This window comes from Pseudopipra pipra, chromosome 14 (genome assembly GCF_036250125.1).
Source record: "Pseudopipra pipra isolate bDixPip1 chromosome 14, bDixPip1.hap1, whole genome shotgun sequence".
Classification (NCBI taxonomy): Eukaryota; Metazoa; Chordata; class Aves; order Passeriformes; family Pipridae; genus Pseudopipra; species Pseudopipra pipra.
In genome coordinates, this window is record NC_087562.1 from 15,803,096 (window position 1) to 15,827,212 (window position 24,117).

At 38.6% G+C, this 24,117-nt stretch overlaps 1 long non-coding RNA gene across 1 annotated transcript in view; it reads right to left on the reverse strand.

Annotated features, from left to right (window-relative positions):
- The window catches only part of LOC135422193 (uncharacterized), a 65,925-nt gene that overhangs the window by 19,895 nt on the left and 21,913 nt on the right, over positions 1 to 24,117 (reverse strand). The window contains exons 5-8 of the long non-coding RNA XR_010434366.1: positions 15,877 to 16,112; positions 13,656 to 13,783; positions 4,577 to 4,867; positions 1,446 to 1,529 (exon numbers count right to left, since the gene is read on the reverse strand). This is a non-coding gene — a long non-coding RNA (uncharacterized LOC135422193). The remainder of the gene's footprint in view (positions 1 to 1,445; positions 1,530 to 4,576; positions 4,868 to 13,655; positions 13,784 to 15,876; positions 16,113 to 24,117) is intronic.

Genomic DNA, 24,117 nt, shown 5'->3' on the forward strand with positions numbered 1-24,117 from the left:
CACTTAGTGATTCTTCTGTGAGATTCTTTGGGCAATGTTTGCTGTTCATTCAGGAAAACATTATATGCAACAGCACATTGCATGTAAAATGGTCCCATCATCCAACACTGGTTTGTTTTTGCTGGCCATCTGCTGAACAACTCTCAGGCAGCAAAGGGGTTACCTTGTCTATTATGCAAAACCATTGCCAGGGAGAACAACTTCCAGTGAATTGTTAGAAAGATTAGTGGATGGTTAATCTTATTTGACATTTAAAACACTTGGAGGTAAATTCAGTGCTCACCTGCCCTAGAGTGTAGCACAGCATGAATACACTTCTACGTATCTATTCCTGTTTAAACTAGTAGCTCTAAAGGCTGGAGGATATACCTGGCATAGAGGGATATTTGGGGAAAACATGAACAGGTGAACACACACTCTGGCTTTAAACCTTCACAGTTTTCTCATATTGAAACACAAATTTTACTTTTTTTGGATTATCATCTCATCCTGACACAGACATACTCCTGCTAACTTACAGATTCTGCTAGTAGGATCAAATTCTAATACGTTTTGTATATTAATATTTCTATGCTCCCTTTTCTGCTGCCCCATCAGTTATGAACATGACAAATACACACATGTACACAAAGTGCAAAGCCTAAGGTGTCCTGGGATCCAGTGAGAACTCTAAAGAAGACTAAGGACATATCTGCAGCTGTTTTCTCATGGAGTGACCCTCAAACCCACTGTGGTGCACACAAAAGTAAAACCATCAAGGATCCAATGAATTGCAGCTGAAGAAAAGGGATGAACACAGAGCTGTGACACAGCCTGAGACTGCATTTGCTTTCTGCTGTGAGGGGCACAGGAGTGGCAATGACACAAGGGGTGTGTGCTGAGGCACCCAGTCCCTTTTGCTGAGCTCCAGCTGAACATGCTCTCGCCTTAAGTCCTCTGTAACTCTAAGACAGGGATCAAAATGAATTGTCATGTCTCTTTTAAAAGGGAAATACCACAACCTGTCTCTCTAGACAGGCTGTGACCTTTCAATTTAGACTATCAGTTTACTCAGTGCTTGCTCTGTGGTTCATGATTAACTTGAAAGAGTTAGATCACACTCTCTCCAGGTCCTCAAGAAGGAACTTCTGTTGACTGTAAGAAATCCCTCTTGCAATAAAAGTGCACATAGTATGGCTGTATAAGCTATCTTTCAAAGTTACTTCAGTATCAATTCTTATCCAAAAGCTCCTAAAAATATTTCTACTCCTTTTTTTTTTCTTTAGGATAATATTTATGAGAAGTCAAAGTGAAAAATAGACACCTGGCTATTAATAAAAAAAACCCTCCTTAAAAAGGGTCTCAGAGCTCTCAGACATTAATTAAACATTCTTATGTAGTTCATGAAAGATGTGTTTCAATTCTAAATATAAAAGGTAAACTGAGTTCAAGAGATAGTTACTTACCCATTCCTGCTGAGCCACTGGCAGAGCCACAGAAACCTTCTCCCTCCTCCTGTAACTGTGGTTGTGCAGCTGCCCCAGTATGTTCTAGAAAACAGAGCAATAAATTTCACAAATATTTTTTGTTCAAAGCTCACCTGTAGACTTTCTCTATTTCTCTTTTGAAAAAAAAATACATCAGCAGTTTTCTTAGTCTTCTTTAGGAGGTACCCCAGGAGATGGGATGGATTGAGGAGAAAACATTGGACTGAAGAGTTGCATGTCCTGCTGCCACTGCAAGTGACTGCTCAGGCCAGTAACATGGGGATTCTTTTTGTTATTTATTATTATCCACACCTCTGTACCTAAAACCTGCTTGCTGGGGGCAAGTAGATCCTTTCAAATATTTTTTTAGTTATCCACAGCTGTACATTTCCCTTCATTTAGGGATGAATGTCAAGCAATGATGGGAAAATCCCTCCCTTGCTGCAACATATGTATGTTCCAAACAGAACTAATAGCAAAAATTTCAAAATACTCGCCCAAATAAATTTTACACACTCAAATGATCAAACAGTTTATGTTACTTTCCAATGCAGTAGCAGCTCAAGCTTAGTGAAGCAAAATCAAATAGATTTGATTACATTACTTATACTTCACCTTTCCACTAGGGAAAGGTGGAAATACAGAGGTGAGCCAAGTGCAGAGGTATTTAAATAGCTAAAGCAAACTGGAAGTTTTTAAGAACAAAGACTGAGACTGTCACAAATAAGTAGATGTAACCTTACAAAGATGTATCGCAGGATCTTTAGCTCTCAGGACCTTACAGTTTCTCACTGACATTACAAGTCTGGCCTACAGCTCACCTCACTGTAGTAACACCTGACACAATTACTCACACTGCGCTATTTGCTTTGTTTTAAGTTCAAGTGAAATCTCTTTTTATCTCTCTGGACAGGTCTTTGACACCCTTTCAGCTGTGGTCTGTCATCAAGAGATGCTCAGCACCCTAATTCATCCCTTTAGCCCCCTGTTTTCTCAAGGAAAAGGTAAAGTGAAGCTTTTCAACTCAACTGGCCCTGCTTCTTTCGTTTTTGAGTTTTCCAGGGCCTTTAAAATTCTTCTTATAATCTGGAAGTCATCTGGGAATAAAAGTGTGCCTTCCAAGGTGTCTGTATGTCCCCAAATGGGGGGACAGGGAGGGATCAAAGGACAGACTCTCAGCTGGTGTCACCTGAGGTATCACATTCTCTAAAGAAGAAGAAAGACAGTGCACACTGAACAAAGATGTTGGCCATAGACCACAAACCTGGAATAAAGGAGGCATCAGTCCTCTATAACAGAAAACAGATGAATTGCAGAGTTTGCTGGGATTCAGGGACAGGAAAGTTCACCTAAAATGACCTTGAGGATTAAACCCCATTTTAAGCACTGCAGTGGTCAGCACAGTATTTGCATTTTTAATTTATTCTTTCAAATGAAGTATCTTCATGACTAATCCTTCATTTAGAAAAAGGAATAGGTGTTATTCAATGACATGACACACCTGAAAAGCAATACTTTCACAGTGTTTGCATTTCCATATAAAATTTCAGAGGCTCAAGAAATTACTTTATGCATTTGGAGTGTTACTATTGTCCTCACTTTTAAGTTTTTCTTTTTATAATAACAGCCATCTACCGCTATTACTGTAGCTTCTTGTCCAGATCTCCCTTTGGAGACTTTCTGACTACTTAACACCATTTTTCAATTTCTCTACTTATGCATATACATCTTCAGTCCAGATATGAGAATTTGCTAATGGACTGAAACTTTTTTTCCAAGATTCCCATGTGTAGAATTTTACAAAGGCTGATCCAAAGTCTAAACTCTGCCTGCCAACGTCTTATGCTAGGAATATGCCTGTGACAGTCCATCCCAGAATTATGCTAACATTTTGAAATATAAATTTAGTTTGAGCACAAAAGAGAGCAAAAAGTATCATATTATATATTTAAAATAAGATTAAGGTGTACACACTGTCGAATGGACAAAAAAAACCTGGTGTGTAATAAAACGTGGCTCCCTCCTGCACTATGTATGTTTTTAGCTGCAGATTGAAGAATAAATGGCAGTGGTCAGAAAATGGAAAACATGTAGGCAGGCACGCCTATCTCCTGTTCCTGAGGTCACACCACTTTGCATTTTACCCACAACAAAGCACATAATGCATCCATTTGGCTTTTTTCATTCATCGAAGTAACTCTGTGACACTCTCTAGTGGAAGGCAGACACACACCACCTCAGCCACGCTCTGTGCACCCAACAGGCACGGGGAAGCAACACCACGGGAAGGGAAACTGGCTGAAACGGAGCTTGGGCACTGTTGCATGTGTTTTGCTGCACTCTTATTTTTTAACACCACAACCAAAACACTTACAGACAGGTCCCTTCTGTTTGAAGCCCAGAGGATAACGTGGTACTGAAGCATAAATAAAGAGTGCCACTAGCAAGGAGTAACTGGCAGCAGACAAAGCCCAAGCCAGCAAACTGTCACGATTGCTCTAGAGGGTTTATAAGCTTTATCAAATCTGTGCTAGCTAATTCACTTGCAGAAGTGTACTGATAACACTGCTGCTTTTTTTCTCTTGCTTTTATTATAAACAGAAAGATAGACAGGTCCTAAGGACAGATCCTTTTCACAGCTCTGCTCTCTTCTGCCAGCAATGCCCTTCTACTTCTCACAGATTACCAGGTTAAACTAGGGATGTCTTTGAGTCAGGAGCATTTATTGCAATAAAACCCAATATATTTCCTAAAAAACAGCTCGCCCCTCCCTTCTAACACTTACATCGTGGTTGGAAGCAACATTTAAAAAAAAAAATACACAGATCCAATCTGGTGTTCCTTGTCTCATTGAATATGCAAGTGGTTGTTTTTCACCACTCCCAATAAACATACTGAAGTTATCATTTCTGTGGACAGAGGAATTTTTATTTATATATACATATATATATATATGTATATATTTCAGGGTGGAGCATTTGGCTGCTTTCCCTGCTCCCCCTCCAAGTTTAGATGCAGTTTTTTGCATATTGTTGTACCGACACTACTTTATCAACAGCTATTGCTAAACAACAACTGCTATTAATCTAAATGACATAAATTAATACCACCTGCTGTAAGTGCAGAGGAAGTTTGGTTTATACTTTTAACTGCAGCTTTTGAAGTATCCAGGACAGGATGCAGGTAGATCCATAGATCTCTGTAATTTTCTCACTTCATACATGTAACTGCTCAAAATGATGCCTTTGGGGTGGAAAGATTTACAAAAGGGATGCCCCAGCTTTGAGCTTGTTGCCTTGCACAGTCATTCTGGCTGCACATCTCCATGTCTGGTGCTTCATTTCTGAAGGCTTCCTCAAAGCCTCCTGGTGATCCTCCCCAGGAGCTCCATGCACAGCAGCCTGTGGGAAAAATGACAAAACACTGGAAAATTCTGCCAAATAATAAACAAACCAACCCCATGTTTTTTGGGTTTTTTTCAAACATGTTTCCACGAATAACTAAGAAAGCACACTTGCTAATTTACTACATGTTTGTCTTTATGGAGTATTTTTAAAATAAAATATTTCACTCCCTCCTGCCTCTTCTTAATTTGTCCTGTCATTCAATTTCTGTAACTAATTTGAGGAGAATTCTCTAATGTTTCACCGCCCTGCCAAAGCATAGTTTTTGCTTGAATGTAATGCAGAACTATTTTAATTGCAGGGAACATTAAAAATCCACCCCATAATGTGGGATTATTCCTCGTGCTAATTCTAGAAGCCCAAACTTTAGACGTGACTGAATTCAGATTCCTGTTTCACACAAACACAAAGGGAAAAATTCTGCCTGAACTCCCTTCAACTCTGACACTCATAAAGTATGCCTATATTAAGCTTTAAACAAGATTTGGGTCAATATATTTTTCTGAGGAAAGCTCACTAAACAACAGTTTTGAAGTCAACGATCATGACACACGAACAAAGCCTCCAGAGATCTCAACGTTGTGCACCTCGCTGGGTCAGTTGGTTTCTAAACCAGAGTAACTGGAAAGAAAGATCCTCTTCCAGGGGATTCAGAACAGGATATGAATGTAGGTGCTCCCAGTTATTTCCCATAGGAGCTCCTTTTTCTCTTGACTACAGGTGGTGCTGAGGGAGACTAGAAACCTATTCATACGTGAGAGTAGGGATCTACAACAAAAAAAACCTTTCCATAATTGTACAGGGTAGAAGTGCTGCCAGTTTACAAACTGGAAGCACAAGGATCATCAGGAAGTGTCTTTCAGTAATTTAAATGTAGTGATATTGTACCTGAAAAAAAAAAACAATAAAGGATGCCAGGATCTGCCTTTGCAAGACACGAATTCAGTGCAGTGGTGTGAAGGCAAAGGTGCTGTCGTAGGGTGATGACATCACATCACTAAGCAAAATAAGCTTTGGCACCTTAAAAATTCAAACCTGAAGACATTTTAAGTTACTTATTTCAGGTGCACATGTAAGAAGCATTTAGGACATTACCTTCACTTGGAGTTTTCTTCTCAAAGCCTCTAAAGCATTTAATATTTTCAGAAGATATGAAGGTTTTTCAGAGATAATATGCTTGCTATAACCAACCACATGTACTATGGAAATTCCAGAAAATAAGACCAAATGTACTAATTTATAGTTAAAAGGATGATATTCTGTTTTTCTAACTGCAAGAAACTGAAAATATGATTCCAAAAGTCTGATATTCTGCATGACCAAACACACTGTCACCTAAACTGCTGATTATTTTACCTGTAAGAAAAATATCTCTAATTTTCTCTGCTGGAAAATCATCAAGATTTAAGTGCTGTAAAGAATATAATAAAACTTATACAGTACTTTTCACACTATAATGTCTCATGACTTTTACATACAATGAAATATTAAATTGCAAAACATTAATGAATAACTAGTAGAAGAGACAGTTTAGCACTTCCAATGCTGAAATTTAGAATTTCTAATAACTGAAGATGACAAGATGCACAATTGAAAAGAGGAATAATAGAAGACTAAAAATAGATGCCTTGAAACTGCACTGTAGTTAGCTACAATAACACACAGACTGTGATCTTAAGCAACTGCTCAACAAGCCTTGACACAGTGAGAATTCCCAAAATTTAGTTCAGTGTCTGTTTGGTCCAGAATACCATTACATGAAGCAAGATAAGAAGTTAAAAAAAGACTGTTTGTTGTTTCAAAACCCAATGCTAATTAAATAAGATAGGAAACACAATCAAAAATAGGAGATTTAAAACCTAGCATTACTCCTGGAGTTGTACACATCCAAGGCCTTTTCAAGAGCTTCTCTCACAGAACTCCTCCATTAAAAGTTGTCAGGGAGACAGAAAAGAGAAAATTAAAATTCCAGTCAACTTAGTGGAGTATCAAAGGTTGGGGTATTTTACATATGACTTAGCAAAAATTAGGTCTACAATTTACCTTTCATTCTGAATTTTGGCTGTTTGTTGAACATCAAGACAGTCATGAAAAGGAAAAAAAAAAAAGGGAACCAAATATCTGCTCAGATATTTTCTCATTTTGATCCCACCTCAAAGAAGAAATTCTACCTCACTGTCATATTCACAACTCAGTGCACAAGACCAAAAATACCTGCAGTAACCAAAGATGTATGATTACAGAAAATTCTAACATGGATGTGGCTGATACTAAGACAGACACCTGTAAAACTTCTAAATCTGTCTATAGAAGACCTTACAGAGCTATAACATAACATGGCATTTTTAATATAGATCTAAGGAATTCCACTGCTATTGGAAATTAAAATTTTTAAGCACATTTAAGCAGCTCAGGTGATCTCTGTACAAAGAAAGAAGGAGATGGCAGCAGGAGTGAATGTGTGCAGATGCCTTCATGAGTAAAAGATCCAAGAGAGCTCAGGTACAAGCCAGCCAGGCTAAGCAGAGGGAGTGTCACCAGAGATTTCTGGTTTGAGCAGTCAAAGTGCAGTGGTGAGTGTGGACTCCCAAGTGAAACCTGTCAGACACAGGATTTGAATTACGATAGATCTTGAAGGGAGAGCATTGTTTACTTCTCGGATAATTTGGGAGATCATTCTTTCACAGACACCCACCCAAAGTAGACAACCAAGAATTCCCCAGAGTTCTCCCACAAACAATAACTCTGTGCACAGGGAAATACACCCACAGACAGCACACAAAAAAACTTGACGCCTCCTTCTCACATGCTTTTCTACTCTGTTCAAAGCTGCACTGTTCAAGTGAAGAGTATTTCCTTTAAACTTATGTGTAATAAAGAGAACTCATTGAATTTAATGTGAATCTTTCTGAGTTAAGAACCAAAAATACTCACTAGATAGGCCATCTGGGAACGCTTCCCAAATCCAAATTTAGGGTCCAGTAACAAGTCCTACATACAGCCTTTGTGTGTGAACACTTACTCTTTCTTCCTGCACTGAATTTCCCTGAACTAGAGCCAATATGACTCTGCACATGGAAGGAGCTACGTGGGGGATCAGAAACCTGGCACTGCTCAATGACCCAACCACTCTGCTTCACACCTTTTCTCTGCATAGACTCTTCATCCACTACTGGGGATGTTCATCTGCTCTAAACTGTGGGGAGCAGGAGGTGTGTGTGTGTTAAGAACTTCCTTTAAAAAAACATCAAAGCTGAAAACCTTATGGTTTGAGGATTTGTTGAAAAATAAAATTTGGCTGCTAAAGTAAGGGCTATTAAAAAGATAAAAAGCAATCAATGTAGCATTTGTTTCCCATTCCACTACTATATCAACTGTCAAACACTCTTGGAAGTGAAAATAAGAAGTATTTAATTTTTCTGTTTGCTTAGGAATAAAGTATCTTTGCATCAACTTCAAAAATATTGTCAAAAATCACTAGGAATAATGCAGAAGTAATTTAATTGCAGGGGAAGAGCCCTTTCAGGGTGTACCAAGCTTAAGTCTTGACAAACTGAGACTTAACCAAGTTTTTTCATCTTCCTGAAGAAGAAAATTGTTTTGAATTGTGTACACATGAAGTTGTTTCTCTCCTCAGTGCAAGTCCCAAGTGTGTTTAATAGTTTTGCTAAATATGATTGAAAGAAAACCATGCCTGAGGGAAATGATCCTTTGCTGGATATGTATAAGGGTTGAAGCAGTTGGTCAATGAGTGACCATAGCATATGAATCTAAAACTAATCTCAAAGAGCCTGAGGGCACCCAAAGCTAACCTAGTCAAGTAGTCATTTTTTCATGTGCTTTGAGCTAAATACCACGTCTACAAAAGACTCCTTATACACCTAAAAGCATTTGGTTTTTCTCACATTAAAAAAGTTTTAAACAACGTATTGTAGTGGGTGCATAACAGCAAACTAAAAATAATTATATAGTAGAACGGGCAGTCTCTTAGTTGTCACTAAAATGAGACACTTCTGAAGGCTGTTGAGAAATAAATTGCCATGAGACTAGTTCAGACCTTAAATCTGTCCCACGTCATCTCAGGCTCAGAACATCTGGGGAGAGTGCCCCCTCAGAACATCTGGGAAGGTTGTGGCCCTGAGTCACTGCACTGAGCCCACGGGTCCAGCTCAAATCATCTCCACAAACCACACCCTTGCTCTGGACCTTGATCCTCTTGTCTCAAGCAAGAGAGGTAGGCAAGGGGCTGCTGCCCTCTTCTCTCAGCAGTGCAGGCATCCTCTCTTTGAATTTGCATCATGCCACTTTAAAATATAAACCAATCTTTACAAAACTAGAGAAAACTGTAATAAAAGTTTCCTCCAATAATAAAATAATCTATATTACCTAAAACCTTAGGAAATGTACAGAACTGATTTTCTGAGTAAACTATGGCAATGAACAAGCCCAGCTGCATTTCACAATAAAGCTGCACGAGACAGAAGAACTGCTCTGTGAACGAGGGCAAGGGATGGGGTGAGAAAATCACTGAAAAATATTAAGTCCCTTGAGCACCACGGGATGTGCAATTTTCATCGTGCTTCGAGACGTGCTTGTGTGGCCTTGTTGCTTCTATTGATCACCGTAGGTCTTTCCTAATAGAGTTACAAGGCATTTTCAGTTGCAGACTTAGAAACCTGTGGGAAATGGGATCCAATCATCTGGCTGCTGTGCTCCTGTAAGGCCAGCTCTGTCTTGTTGCTACTGCTCTGTTGGGCTTTAAACACAATACCAGCACATCTACGGCTGTGAAGCAGAGAGCAGGGATTGTGCAGCACAGGTTATGAATTTCTGTGAAGAAAGAACTGAATATTTCTGGTCATTTACAAAGTTCAGCTAATTTTCTTATTATTTTTCTTTGTTATGAAACTACATGTCTGATTTCCAACAGGGTTTTGAGCGCAGGAAGAAAGTGGGAACCATTAAGAGGTATTTTATGCTCTTTCAGCACCCCAATAGGCATAGTAATGAATGAACAGAGAGCATTTTGTAATGTTATGCTGAGGCAGAAAATATTGGAAATACTCACAGAAATCTCAGTGAAAATAAACATTACTTTAAGCAAGAAAACCAAGGCACAGGGAATCTCAGTAAAAAAATCTGTATTTTGGGTTCTTACTTGGATCAAAATAAACAAAAGACATTTGTGTTTTGCTTATCAGATCTGGAATAAAAGATAATTAAAAAAGAAGGGGAAACTTGTACATTAAAAAAAATTTCTACTGAAAATATTGCATGAACAAGTGACCTAGCACAGCCTATGACTTAGAAACTTAAGCCTGAAATAAAATACAATCCACTTTCCTCACATAATATTAGCAATGGCAATCTAAGATGTTTATCTATTAAAAAAAAGGTCAAGGTAAAATTCAAGGCAAGGTCTATCCAGCCAAGGAAGGGCTCCTAGAGGTTCAGGAGAGTCAGCTCAGGACTTCCAACAGAGAACAGCATAGCTGGGTTGCAAATGTGGGAGAAGGAAAAGGGATTCTGTTACATGCACAAGTATCTTCATGAACTGCCTGATATTAAAAAAAACAAACAAACAAACAAAAAAACCCCACAAAACAAAACCACAAAACAAGATGCTTTATGGAAGAATTTATCTTCTCAAAAAGAACACATCAGTGGCCACAAGGACTAAATAGAGGTTCATCACTGAAGAGCAGTAAAGTGGGTTTGCTCCCCCCTTGTTTCTGTGCTGGCCCCCCCTGCAACATGCATCTTTCATCACATCAGTGTGACAGCTCTGAGATTAGTGGTACCCTGAAAAGCTAAAACACTTCCATGTTTGATTTGATAGTCAAGATTTCCTTACCCTTACAGTTTAGCCATAAATATATCCATCATGGTCAGGAGGTCCTTCCCAGGAAACAACACAATGCAGGCACATTTATATGCCTATAAGCTGAAAAGCGCACTTGATTGCACCACTGTAACTAAATGATTACACTGGCTTTGGTGAAGTTCACCAAGATGTGAGGAAACAGTTTCTGTGGTTCACATTCCCCTCTGCAAGACAGTATCTAAAGAGACTGTGTGAGCAAGAGAGTGTGTGGGGGGGAAAAAAGCACCACTTAAAACTGAATGAACACAGCACAAAAGTACATATGAACTTTTAACAGCCCAAAGAGGATGACATGGTCCATGAAGACCTGCCCTCATAACCTCAGGAAATACAAATCAATCTGTGTTTCATCATTTGAAACTTGAACTTCTAGCTAGTAGCTCCGTGCTCTTCCCCCTGCCTTCTTCAAAAACTCCTCCTTGAGCTGATTTACACTATTTGCTTCTACTGCTGACTTCGGCAGTTTGTTCCAGACTGTATTTCAACTACCCTTTGTGTAAAACTGTTCTGTCTGAATATATCGGAGTCCCTAAATTCTGGTACACATATTGGAGTGGTTACAGAAGTAATTTTACTGTGGCTGGCAGCTGGCCTAACTCGTGCTCTGATCTCTCCTCCCCTCCCTCAACCCAACAGTTAATACTTCGCCATCAAAGTCAGGGCTGCTACAAAGAGAGGCTGCTCCAGCCAAGTGCCCAGGGGGACAGTGCTTGAACTTGTCACATCCTGGCAGGACACTGTGGCCAGAGCAGCCTTCCTAACCTTTAGAAGGAGACCAAAGTAGGGAAGAGCAAAGAGTAAGCAAATAGAGAGGAGCAGGACTCTATGTCTTACTGTGTTAAACAATTTGATCCTATTCACAGGTCCTTTATCTGCTTTCCACAAACGTTTTCATAAGTGTTGATTAAAAACAAAACTGTTCATAGATCTAAAATATGTTAATATTTAAAATAAATTTTAATGTAGATATTTGTGGAAACTGAACTTTGTTCATTTTTTTTTCATTTTGGATGAAAAAAAAGGACTAAATTTATTGGAGTCCCAACTGCAGCTGTAGGCTGGCAATCAAGTGGCTGTAAAGAAGTGGGAGAGTGAATAGCAGCCTCCAAATCTTGAATAAATTGTCAGCTGATCTTAAACAGGAAGTACAGGATTCTTAATTTTGACTTCTGAGGATCTGCATTTTCTAAAAGTGTCTTTTTAAATCCACTTTTGTGCATGAACTAAGGTTAGCAAAGAGGCAGATAATCCATCAAGTGTGCCATAACTTTTAAATGAAGGTGACATATTTTTCCCAGTCAGAACAACTTTCATCAGGAATATTTTTGGAAATTTAGAAAATCTCTTTGATGTCAAAAAACTGTTCTCACATTCTTTTGAAGCAGACAAAAGGTCAATGTTAATTGCAATATGTTGTAAATCATATAGATTACTTTCAAGAAAATATTTAAGGGAGATATCTTATATGTGACATTCATTCTTCAGCCAGCCAGACATGGATGATGTTTAATTTATAAAGATTTAAAAGGATGGAAGTCTTTTGCAAAATACAGAATTTAATGAAATTCTTCTGTTTTGTTACCAATTCACAGATATCATCACTTCTTATTTATGGAGAAAAGTGTATTAATCATCACATGCAGAGTTGCAAATTCAGCAGAAACATAAATTATCAGCCCTAAACCTCATATTCTTCCAAAGGATCCATAAAGCTAAAGTTCTGAATAGCTTGGAAAGAACAAATGGACAAGAAAAGATAATGCATCTTTTGAAACACAAACCTGCAAAGATGTTATGCTCAATTACTCTGACAAAAGATTTGGAAACCAACAATATCCCCTGTGGAATACCACTGCTAAACTGGAATGCTAAATCAAAAGCTCAAAGTTAAGCAAGAATAATTTACCATAAGCCACATTAAATGTGTGTCATCCTTAAAGCTAGAGCCCACTTGGGTATTTATGAAATAACTATTTCTACTTTTAGGGGGTGGGAGAGAGAGGGGGGAAGAGTTCAGATTAGTAAAATATTAGTAGAAGTACCACTCTGGATGTCACATGGAGGAATAGTGGGACTGGGCAGGATGCATCCCCCACTGCAAGTCCTCTAGTAACCAGCCAGAGAGTTCACAGGTTGTTTTACAATCTAGACAAAGCTTCATAGACAACAAAAAACCTGACTAGAACCTAAGGCAGGGAAGGAGCTGCTTGGAAGGGGTTTAGAAGGAGCTATGACAGCTCTGGAGGCCAACAGAAGGCTGCTGTGTACAACCAAGGGCTTCCAGCAAGCCACTGGAAAAAGGTGCTGCAGGAACCTCAGCGATGCCATGTTGCAATGGAACACGTGCTTGTTTTATTTTCAAGGAATCCTTTCAGCCAAGATGCAAAAGGAGCAGGGTTTGCACGAACAAAAAGCTTCCATCCTCCAGAAGAAACAAGGATGCAGCCAGACACCTACTGTGGGATCAGGACAGGGGAGCTGTGGGGAGAGACATTTTCCAGGCAGCTGATGTTTGGGAAGCTGCTGCATTTGGGACACATCTATCCCAACACTGATGTTGAGTAACAAGGAATGGAATGTGGGCTGTTTCTGAGGGACAGGAATGACGTTGCCAAAAATGCACTAAGAATACAAGTCCAATTTAGGCCAGTCAGTTCTTATTAGCTTCACTGAGACGGCAAGTCCATAATTTTGGCTGCACAGAGAAAAGGGATCATCGTTTTGAACCACAGGCCTGACATGCAGAGCTGCTGCACACGCAGCCAGGGAGGGCCTCGGTACACAGTAGGTGGGTACTGGATATCTTGAGTTCCTGTACTAGGACATAAGTGATAGGATTACATAAAAGTAAAAAAAAAACCTAGGAAAATTTAGGTGAATTGTGTTATAATTTTAGTGTACCTGCTCTGGATGTTTCCCCTGAATATCCAAGGTCTGTGCCCTAGATAACAGGGGTGCTGCAGGATCAGCTCTGCTACACTCCTTGTTCTCCAGACAGATATGCCAGTCAGCATGGGATCGTTACTCACCTGGAAAAGGATGAATTTGTTGATTGATGTTAAAGGCTGATAGGGAAGTTGAAAGGACAACAAACAAGGAGAAATACAGAGCACACAACTGTGGTTTTAAAGTTAATGGATTTTTCCCATCAGGTAATGCTGCATATGAAATAATAATGGTGCTAACTAAAACATTAGTTACTACTTGATGATGACACTTTACATCTTTCTGTAAACCTCTTATTGACACTAGCAGAATCTCCTGTGAATAAGAGAGAATAATGTCCTACATCAATATCTGGCATATGTAATGTGTTTATATAATCCAGTCCTCTTCACAGAATTAATTTGATCTGTCTGGTTTGGATCTTGTACTGCTGGTTACCCATGCTCCCCGTGTGCTTTTATTTCTTGAAGATGCAGCTTGTTCTGTTTTTTTGGCATCTTGGCTGCCTATTGAATGTGGGTAAAAGCACAGACTTGATGGAAGTCTACTGACAATCACTGTTGCTGAACCAGAGCTGTGTTCGTGTGGGATACAAACAACAGCCACTCATCCTTCAATTTGTGAACACCAAATTGACAGGTAGCTCTTAGAGAAATTTCACTTCTAAATTATTAAATAAAAGAGAAAGAAAGAGGGGAAAAAAAAGCTAAGAAATTAGCGACAGTTACTGAATTACTCCATTGAACAATATTGATTGACAAATTCAGTCCTAAAAATCAGAATTAAAATTAACTGCATTTACCACATCAGTCAGTCACACTGCAGAGTTTGAAAGTATGGCATGAAAGATGAACAAATGCTGTGAAAGATAAAAGCAAAATGCAATTATAATATAAAAAATATTTGCAAATTATATTTTATACAGGAGTAACACATCCTCACAAGTTGGAAAACTTTGCATTACCCGGAGGGAGTAATTGCTTATCTTAAAAATTTTTCAAAAAGTTCTAATGTAAGGGATATAGCTATCAATCAAAATCAAATTAAAAGGGTTTATGGCAAATGAATCAAAGCAGTACAATTTTATTTTTCTGAAGAGATTTATTTACATAGTGAGATTAAAAATGTCTCAGATTTATGCACTCACTCTAGAAACATGAATTTCCTAGCTTTGAAACCTTTAATGCAATAACCTTTACCCTGGTTTGAGATAAGCCTACATCAGCACTTATGAAGTAAGGTCTTTCTAGCTGTTTGGTCCAGTATAATAAACCATCTTCCTCCTTCTGCATTAAATGATAACATTTATTCCTTTAAAGCCCTCTTCCTTTAATCCAGAATTTTCATTCTGTTTTCCTCCTCTTCCATAGTTCTACCTCCAGATCTAGAGGAATTCCAGGAAACTTTCCTGAGAGATTCCTCTAAGAAAACCAAGAATATTTCTCTAGAAACACATTAAGGATTAAAATGCTTGTTTGGAATAAAATCAGTTGTAGCACCTCCTGGGATTACACTGGAGACTTAAAAGATCCACAGTTTTACTTTCTCTGCTGATGCACCACAGGGTGCACCCATCCAAGGAAGATTGCTACACCAAAGGAAAAATCTGTGCTACTTATACACACATGGAGTAACACAAGCACAGAGAAGCACATTTTCTTTGCTGGCTTCTGTCATTAAGATTGTCTTCCTGGATTTAATTATTTAACACACCAAAATATCAATCCTAAGTAGCCATCTCATCTACCACCTACCTTTCACTTTACCACTTCACTTTTCCCAGATTTTGACCCACAAACACTCTCAGTTTCCCCTTAGGAGTACCCATAGAAGTTTTATTTCTTACCAGCCTTCAAAGACTCATATTTGTTGTTCCTTGCCAATAACATACAAAGAGAGTAAATACAGCTAGATCAGAGTATTACAGAAAGGACTCATGGAATATTGCCACACATTTTTAAAATTGTACAGCTGCCCAGGACTGGTAAGCTGCTGAGTTGTGCTCAGTGTTCTTCTACAAGTAAAATAGATGTCCAAAGCACAGAAAGAGCACCTTATTATTCATGGTGCATCTTAAGCACTGTGGCAGTTTCCCTCTGAAAAACCTGAGAGGAGGAATTATTAGCAGGGCACTGAAGGGACATGCTCAGTTAGTTAACAAACAAGGCACACTTACTTCGTTAGGCTGTGCCATACATGGATACCTGCTTCCTGCGTCTCCATAATCACAGTGACAAGGAGCAGGACTTCTTCTGCTTGCTATGAAGCTTTCTGGATCATTGGAGATGATTTTCAGAGCCTTGCTGCACAGATTCTGCCAATTTGTGTTCAGGCTCTTTTACAGGCTGGAACAAGCAGCTGAACAAGCACCTGGCACAAGAGGCGAGTCCGAGTGCCCAGGCTGGACAGTACCTATGGCAAAGTACAAGTAATCAATAACCAAACTCCTCAGAATTTACAATTGTGCCAGACAAGGAAACCAAGTAACCAACACCACTGACATAATGGTGCTCAGGGAAGAGCTGAGCTCATTCAAAACCTGCCAGAGGTTTATTCTTTGATCCTTTCTTTAATTTTCTTGCTCATCCTATTTTGTCTCCTCTCACACAAACTAAATTCTTATGACATACCAAAAAAAAAAAAAAGGTGTTGTGTAACACAGGTGCCTGACTACAGCCTCAGGCACCATGCAGCTGTCCGGGTGGGGTATGTGGTCCATGTCTCATTCCCATTGACCCTTTTTATCCAGGGCAATGGAGTATCAGGGACAACCAGCAGCAGCACTCTGCTCTTAGGTGCTCTTTTGCTGTGCAGCTCCCAGGTCATGAGCCCTGGGCTCGTGCAGAGCTGGTGGGCTGTGCACAGATGTCATATGTGCCAAACACGCCGTGCAAATCTGCTGCTCTTGGGTGGGGACAGCACAGCTGTACTCCACCAGCTCAGCTTTACTTCTGAGGATGAACAACAAAGGGCTGGTGCTTCCAGTGTATACTGGATCTTGAAAGTGCTGATGAGCTGTCCTTAACATTAGCAGGTATTGCAGGAGGTGCTTTGTACGAAACAATGATCTAATGAATGCACAACAAGCTATTCTGCAACAGGTGAACAGGGTGTGGCAATACCTTGAGATCAAAAGAAGGTAAATGGCCCAGTTAGCAATAAAGATTGACCACTACAGTCCAAATAATTCAATTTAAAATACTGCAAATCTACTACTGCAGCATATAATATCATCATGACCGCATCTATTCTAACCCACTGATGACCTCGGGGAATTTTCAAGAATATTAGTTCCATTTTCTGTCCTTTCATCCCTAATGTATACAGGCAGACTTAGCTTTGTCTACAACAAGAGAAGCCATTATGTCTTAAGAAAAAAAAAAGCCGCTCCCATTATCTGAATGCCAAATTTCATATAATCAATTCACCAATATCCCACACCAGCCTTTCAGCTGAGCTGAATGAGATGGGCTCAGATCTCTAAAATTACCAGGATAGAAGCAACATTTTTGTCAACTGCAACATGAAACCATAGCAAGAAAAACACAGCCAACATGCTAAAATATGAAAAACTACCATTACATTTAAGGCGTTTCTAAGAAAGAATATTACATTTATTATTGTGAATAAATTTACAGATTTACTATCCATCAGGCATTAAGCTTTATTTTTCTGTATAAAATAAATATAGCTGGAGTATAAGATTATGACTTCACTATTATTTCGTAAAACCATTTAATTTAAACAGAGATGCCTATTCACCTGATACCATAAAACTGAAAACAGAACCATCAAATTATTGTACAAAACAAGCACGTTGTACATGAAGACAACATAGGTAGACTTGTGAAACTGCTGGGTTTTATCACTGTTTAATGATTTGTTGCACTATTTATAGGATAAACAATAAATCTTACATGATTCATCATATTAGCCAATAAATCATGAGACAAATCATTAGGCAGAGTGATAAAATCAAGTGTTTTAGAAATAAGTTAATCTATGATGCCAATGTCTAATCTAAACAGTTGCTTAAAAACCCTATTTACTAATCATTTTTACATAAAGAAAGACTGATGATTATGTAGATTAAACGTGTACTTATTCCTATAATCACATGTTCTGTGCTGGTCTGTTTAGAAAGAAAGAAAAAGATTAAAAAAATCCACCGGAAAAAAAGTAACATGATTTTCATGGTATTTGTATATTTACTGAGGGCTGTGTGCACCCCTTTTGAGTCTGCCTTTGATTCCAGGTAAGAAATGGTTAATTAAAGCATGCTGCAAGGTTGCTGGACAGATATTATCTTCAGCTATGAATCCCACAATATCTTAATTAACAATTTCATTAAGATGTGATGGCTGGTTCTTATGCTTCTTCATTCTTCAGTCTGAATATAACCCTGTAGACTTTCTCATTTGTGACAACTGTGTTTATAGCTTCTCTACCCATAGAGCTTCATGGCACTTTGAATTATGCTCAAGAGTATATGGGCATCACGTCACATTTGTGTGCCTGATATCATACATGACTAGCTGCGCTCCAGCCAGGGTCCTTAATGTACATTCTACAGATGGACTACCCTCTGAATGCTTAGCCAGATATTAAGTTAAATCTTTTTGGAGTCAAGCTTGTTTCACATCAGTTATACAAACATATTGGTTCCTTTAAAAGGACAAATGCACTGAGAATAAGACAGGGAATCTAGGTCGGAAATCTAGGAAAATCATTTTAAATTTTAGTTTGGCCTTTAAATGTGAAAATCTCTTCCTTTGGGAATTATTGTTATCTATAGAGGGTTTGTTTTCATTTACTTAATCCCAAAGAGAAGTAGGTGAGCAATATTTATCAAGAAGTAGGTAAGCAGCATAGTTGGCTTAACATGAAAGAAACATAAACAGCAAGGCAACCCCCTTCCCTCTCAGTTTCTGTTTTGTTTTAAAATGCAACAAATCTGAAAAGATAGTGACAAACCAACATGATATTTTTCCAGCACAGGATTTTTCCTCAAAAAAGAAAAAAAAATGTGAACATTTGTATGCCACTGCCTATCCCCATCTATTTATCACACTGGGTCTGTGTCATACCTACTGTAACTTCTCGATATGGCTAATCTGGAGAGCAAGGTATTTTCCTCTAACTGAAGGAATATGTTCAAGTGAAAAAAAAAAAAGGCATCTGTAATTAGGGCTGTGACCAACTGTTTACCTGTCACACAGAGCTGGGTGAACAAACCCCTCCAGCTCACCAAGTACTCTGGGGAATGGAAAAGGAGGGGCAAGCCTGGCACTGGGAGGGGGGCTGTGTCAGAGAGGCTGAAGGGAGCAGAGGGGATATTTTTGGGTTTGTTGTTTTCCTGCTTTTTATCTCAATCCATACAGCATGTTTTGTAAAAGATGTCTGAGAGAAGACTGGAGAAGTGATAGCAATTTATGCAGTACAGGCAGAGATTGTTCTTTTGCATTTTTGTTTGGTTTATAATGTGCAGGCATCCCATACATGTAAAATGTAATAACCAGGAGCACACCAGAATCACACGCCTTGTTATTCTTTTAGAACCTGCTTATCTTTTGCTTCACTTTTTCCTGATGACACTTAAGGTCAGATTTTTAAAGGCACTTAGATGCCTCATTTTATTGAAATCAATGGGAGCTAGGTGCTTAAACATCTTTGGTGAACTAGCCCTTTAATGTTTATTAACAATGCCTCAGATGAGGGTACATCCCAGAAAACATAATAATTGCCTGCCTTTATTAACTGTGCTGTGTCAAGATAAGATAGAATCAAGTCCTCAGACTCATCTCCTCTCAATGATTTCCTAAATGAGATCAGTTCCCACTTACATCCTGAATGACCAAGGGTGACTAAATCAGGGCAATGAAGTATGTTTACGTCCTTGAAACTCAAATCATCTTGCAGACACTTCTCCCAGTGTTGCTGTTTCGTATATTATCAAGTTTCAAAATGTTTAGTGTTTTTTTTCAACACTCAGCTGTAATCATTTTAACTACAAGAGAATATTTCCTTTTTATCTTCAGGTAAAGATGAAGCTTTTCCCCCCCCCCCACCTTTAGGAGCTTAGACTCTCACATGTGAACTACAGAACTTCAGAGAGAATAGGATTATTTCCTTGTATTTTTGCCCTGAAACTTTCAGTCTTGTGGATTCACATATACCTTTTTCATCAATGTATCTCACAAATCAGGAGGATCTCCAAGTCAGCCATGAAAATACATCTCTCATCTTTGTGGAGAAAAATTAAAAAGTCAGGAACTAAATGTTTCTAGTAGAAGCTTCTGGATTACTGGTAAGGAAGAAGTAAGGAAGAGAAAGGGAGGGACTGTTTTCCTGACAGACCTTCAGTGTTAATGGAGAACTTTTCAACCACTAGAAAGGGCTTTGGATGAAGCCCCAAGCTGAACTTCCTAAGGCTCAAGCTCAGACATTCCAGCATTTCCCCTGGAAAGGCAGATTTCCATCAGTACTCATTTCTACCTTCTGCTTAACTAGGGACACCCTCAGTTGCTGTATTCTTGGTGTTAACCTTTCTCCATTTTTGTCTCCTACAAGCACAGCAGTCACATGTTCTCCTCTGGAAAATCTCTACTGAGTGTTATGTATCTTATGTGCCAACCAGGAGGTGTCCATGCTTTCAAGAGAAAGACAAACCTGCGCCTATAAAGTCATTCAAATATATGTTTTTGCTGCTGTGATTCTCTTTTTCATTGCTGTCTCTCCATTTTCTACTCTCCTCTTTTCTCTGAATATTTTTGCCTCCAGTTTCCTTCCATTTTTCCATATTTTTCCTTCTTCTATTCATTTCTCTCCAGCTCTCCCCGCATCTTTCTCTCCCCTCTGATCACTTTCAATTCTGCTTTTTATTTTCTCTGCTGAAAACTAGTTGATCAACATTAAACAAAGCAAGCACCAGTCACCACAGGTAACATAGGTACCAAAATTTTAAGTCCCTATGCCCAATCCACGTTTAAAGCCATTTGAAAACATGCCCAATTAAAGACTCTGAGGGTTTCTATTCTCTCCTCAGGCATCTTCTCATTCTACTTTCTGCACTCTTTTCTTCTTACAGGGAAGATGCCAGAGGGAAGAGATATAAGCTGACAGTAGTACCCAATACAACAGACTGACCAGATAGTTTCATTTTACAATCAGAAATGATGGCTTGACCCACAGTGTCTTTGCTCATTCCCTCCTCTCCTCCCAGTCCAGTTGGTGTCCTACAAAGAAACACTCAGATATGGCAACAGCTCTGCACCTTTACCTTGTTTTTCTTTTTAATCCTCCCCATAGTGAGGGACCAGGAGACCACCACTCTGGGCAGTGGGCATTAGATGCTAGTGCATGAGATGTGTTTAAACCATTACCATTTGTCAGAACAGTGAAAGATTTGAGTTCAGGCTTAGCTAACTGCAAGAGATCCTCTCAGCTTCTCACACTATTTCCCTCTAACCACCATCAAAAAAACCAGCCACATTTTGGAGGTGTTTTATGCTAGTTTTTAACCTAATTTTCTTTTCTCTTTGCTGATCATCAGCTGATTTATTGGAAGCCTCACTCTACACCCGAGATACACAACACACAGGGATTATTTTTTAATCTCTCCAGAACTGCTAGGGAGAAGACTGAATTCGTGTTGCATTTCTGCAGAAGCAGGCGACTCCTGGCCACGCCACCTCTCCAGGGTAACTGCTTCTAAAGCCTGCTAAATCAATTTTAACACTCTGCTGTTTAATAACAGCATAAAGCACAGCCCTTGCGTGGATTTAATTAGAGCCATGCAATCGACATAAAGCTCAAAGAACGGTGCTACATTGAGAGAAACCCACTCATTATCTCAATAAATTCCAGACTGACTGGACAGGCACTTCTCAAAAATTAAATTTTTGAGGCATTATGATCAGTGGAACTACCCCAATAGTCACTCACAGATAAAACTGTAATATTTCAAGTACCTCCCCTACACACAATGTCTGTTGACGTCAACAGACACCCTGTGTCCATTTACATGCAGGGCCAGGGCTATTTCATACAACAGCACTGAAATGCCTTTTTCCTATCACCATTCAACACAGATGTTTTCAAAGGGATAATCAGGTCGTGTGAGAACTGCATGGCTACAAAACTGAGTAGCACTGAAACTGTATTCCTGTAAGTTTTTCGTATATCTAGATTTTAGAGTCAGGGATTAAGAGGTTCTTATCTAAAGACATCCAAAATTATTTCTAAAGTAGTACTGCAAAAACATTTTACAGTGAATTACTTTTTAAAACATATTTTAAACAGAAACACATCACCATATTTTCTGTGGGCTTGAAAGCTTATGTTAAGTTTCCAAATAAGTCAATTCTATAAAGATAACATCTTTTCTTTAAAAAAAAGTGTTGCAAGCTAATACAGTACATAACAAATAAGCTTTAATTAAAATTTAAATTGAAATCTGTATTGGCTAATCACTCCTGAACAGGAAATATTTTAAGACAAGGTTTTCAAAAGCTCTCTGGTCAAATGTTTCAGTGCTTAGTACCTATAATTAGGGTAAAAAATGTCAAACTCTTCTGTTCATGAAAGTATAAGTAAAATTTACTAAAGTGCTTGCTGTCCATCTGTTCCTACTGTGACATTTACAACGGAATTTCTACACAAGCTTAGCACCCAAAACGCTGAAGTCCTCTGGGAATCTGGATGTGTTTTGACAAACAGTAGCTTAGCCCAGGTACAATCTCTGCTGTTTTAAAATCTAGTTCCAGCTGCAGATGGACTATGCTGCAAATCTGCCCTGTAACCATCAGCACCACAGTGCCATGTTTCTTTTCTTTCACACAGTGGTTCTGAGGGATAAGGTAGTGCACATAATACATGAATTAGTACAAAAAAATCATATTTTTTTTGTTTAATTCACATACAACTTATTTTCTGATCACCTTATTACATATCTGACAACTGTTCTGTGTACAGCCACTCAAATCACTTAGGTCACATGTGAAAGTAAGCTCCAGATGAAGACTGAGTGAAAACCCTCCCCAGAGATCAGTGTGCAGTCAGATTTGCTGACCCATTAGCCTGTTCATTACTGATGGAGGTAAATAGCTGTAAGAATATTAACAATGAGACCTGAGGCAGCCATAAAGCTCTACCTAAGGTGATTTGAGATATCACCTGTACTTTTAACCCATTATAAATAAATCAATAAAAGCCAAAGTCAGCAAAGTGAATACATATCATACTTAAATCTAATTAAAGGTTAGTTTTGTACAGATCTCCAGCAGTCTTCAGTAGGGATAAGTTCATCTTCCAGTCATGATCTCCCCACACATATCAACACTACATACTACTGAAAGCACACTGCTGACTTCCAAAATGGTCTCTGAGAGATAACGACTCTTTTTATTGTGTTTTGATTCATATTTTATAATAAAGTAACTTTTAAAGTTCCCCAAACAGGCCATTATGTTTTCCTAATAACAAAAAAATCTGCTTGGTCTTTAAAAAAAAATAAAAATCTTTTCATAAGCCAACATTTATATTTTCTATTGAAAAAGTGCTACTGCAATAAAGCGGTTTATGTAAATATATTAAAAAAAAAAAGCTGTCAAAACCTGCATGAGTTGTTTAAGCACTAGAAATGAAAACCAGCAACAATGAAGATGTGCTGCCTTCGTATTTGGCCATGTGCCACCACTCTAAAGGAGTCCATCTAAAACATGCACTGTATTACCCTGTTGAGTGAGGTATCAGCTTTTTTTCTCCCCCTCCCCAAAGCAAAATATTTTTTGACATGCAACTCATCTACAGCCACTTCACACAGCTTTTCTTTCATTTGCATCCTCGTTAGGAAAATGCAGTTTTATAGAAGAGAATGTGGAAGTGGCTCAGCACAGAGTGAAAAGAGGGAACCCCACATCCGAGGTGCTAATCCAAACGGAGCTGACAGCGGATAGAACGCGAGATCCGTGATTGGCAATTTAAGCAACACTAAGTGAAATATGAGCAGCAACATCACATCACAAATCATTGAAACAAAGGGACTCAACCTTTTTCAGGTTAACTTAATAGGGGCTGGACAAAACAAGAATGGACACTTTACAGGAAAAGAAATATAAAGCAAATTTTTCTAAACACTTCAACCATTCTGGGAATAATATTTTGGGGGATAATGCTTTAACCATGATTTCATTGAAGAAATAATTCATTTTGACTCATCCCGATGCTTTGATTTTATTGTTAGAAAATCTCCAGATTTGTAAGTGAACAATGCTAAGTTTTAAACATATTGTAACGGAGTCAATTTTCAAACCAGTTCCAGAGAGCCACGAATGCAGAAATCATTAACAAATAATGGGCTTTCTGTGCATGGTGATTTTTTATTTATGTATTGCACCTCATTTTGTAAAACATTCCT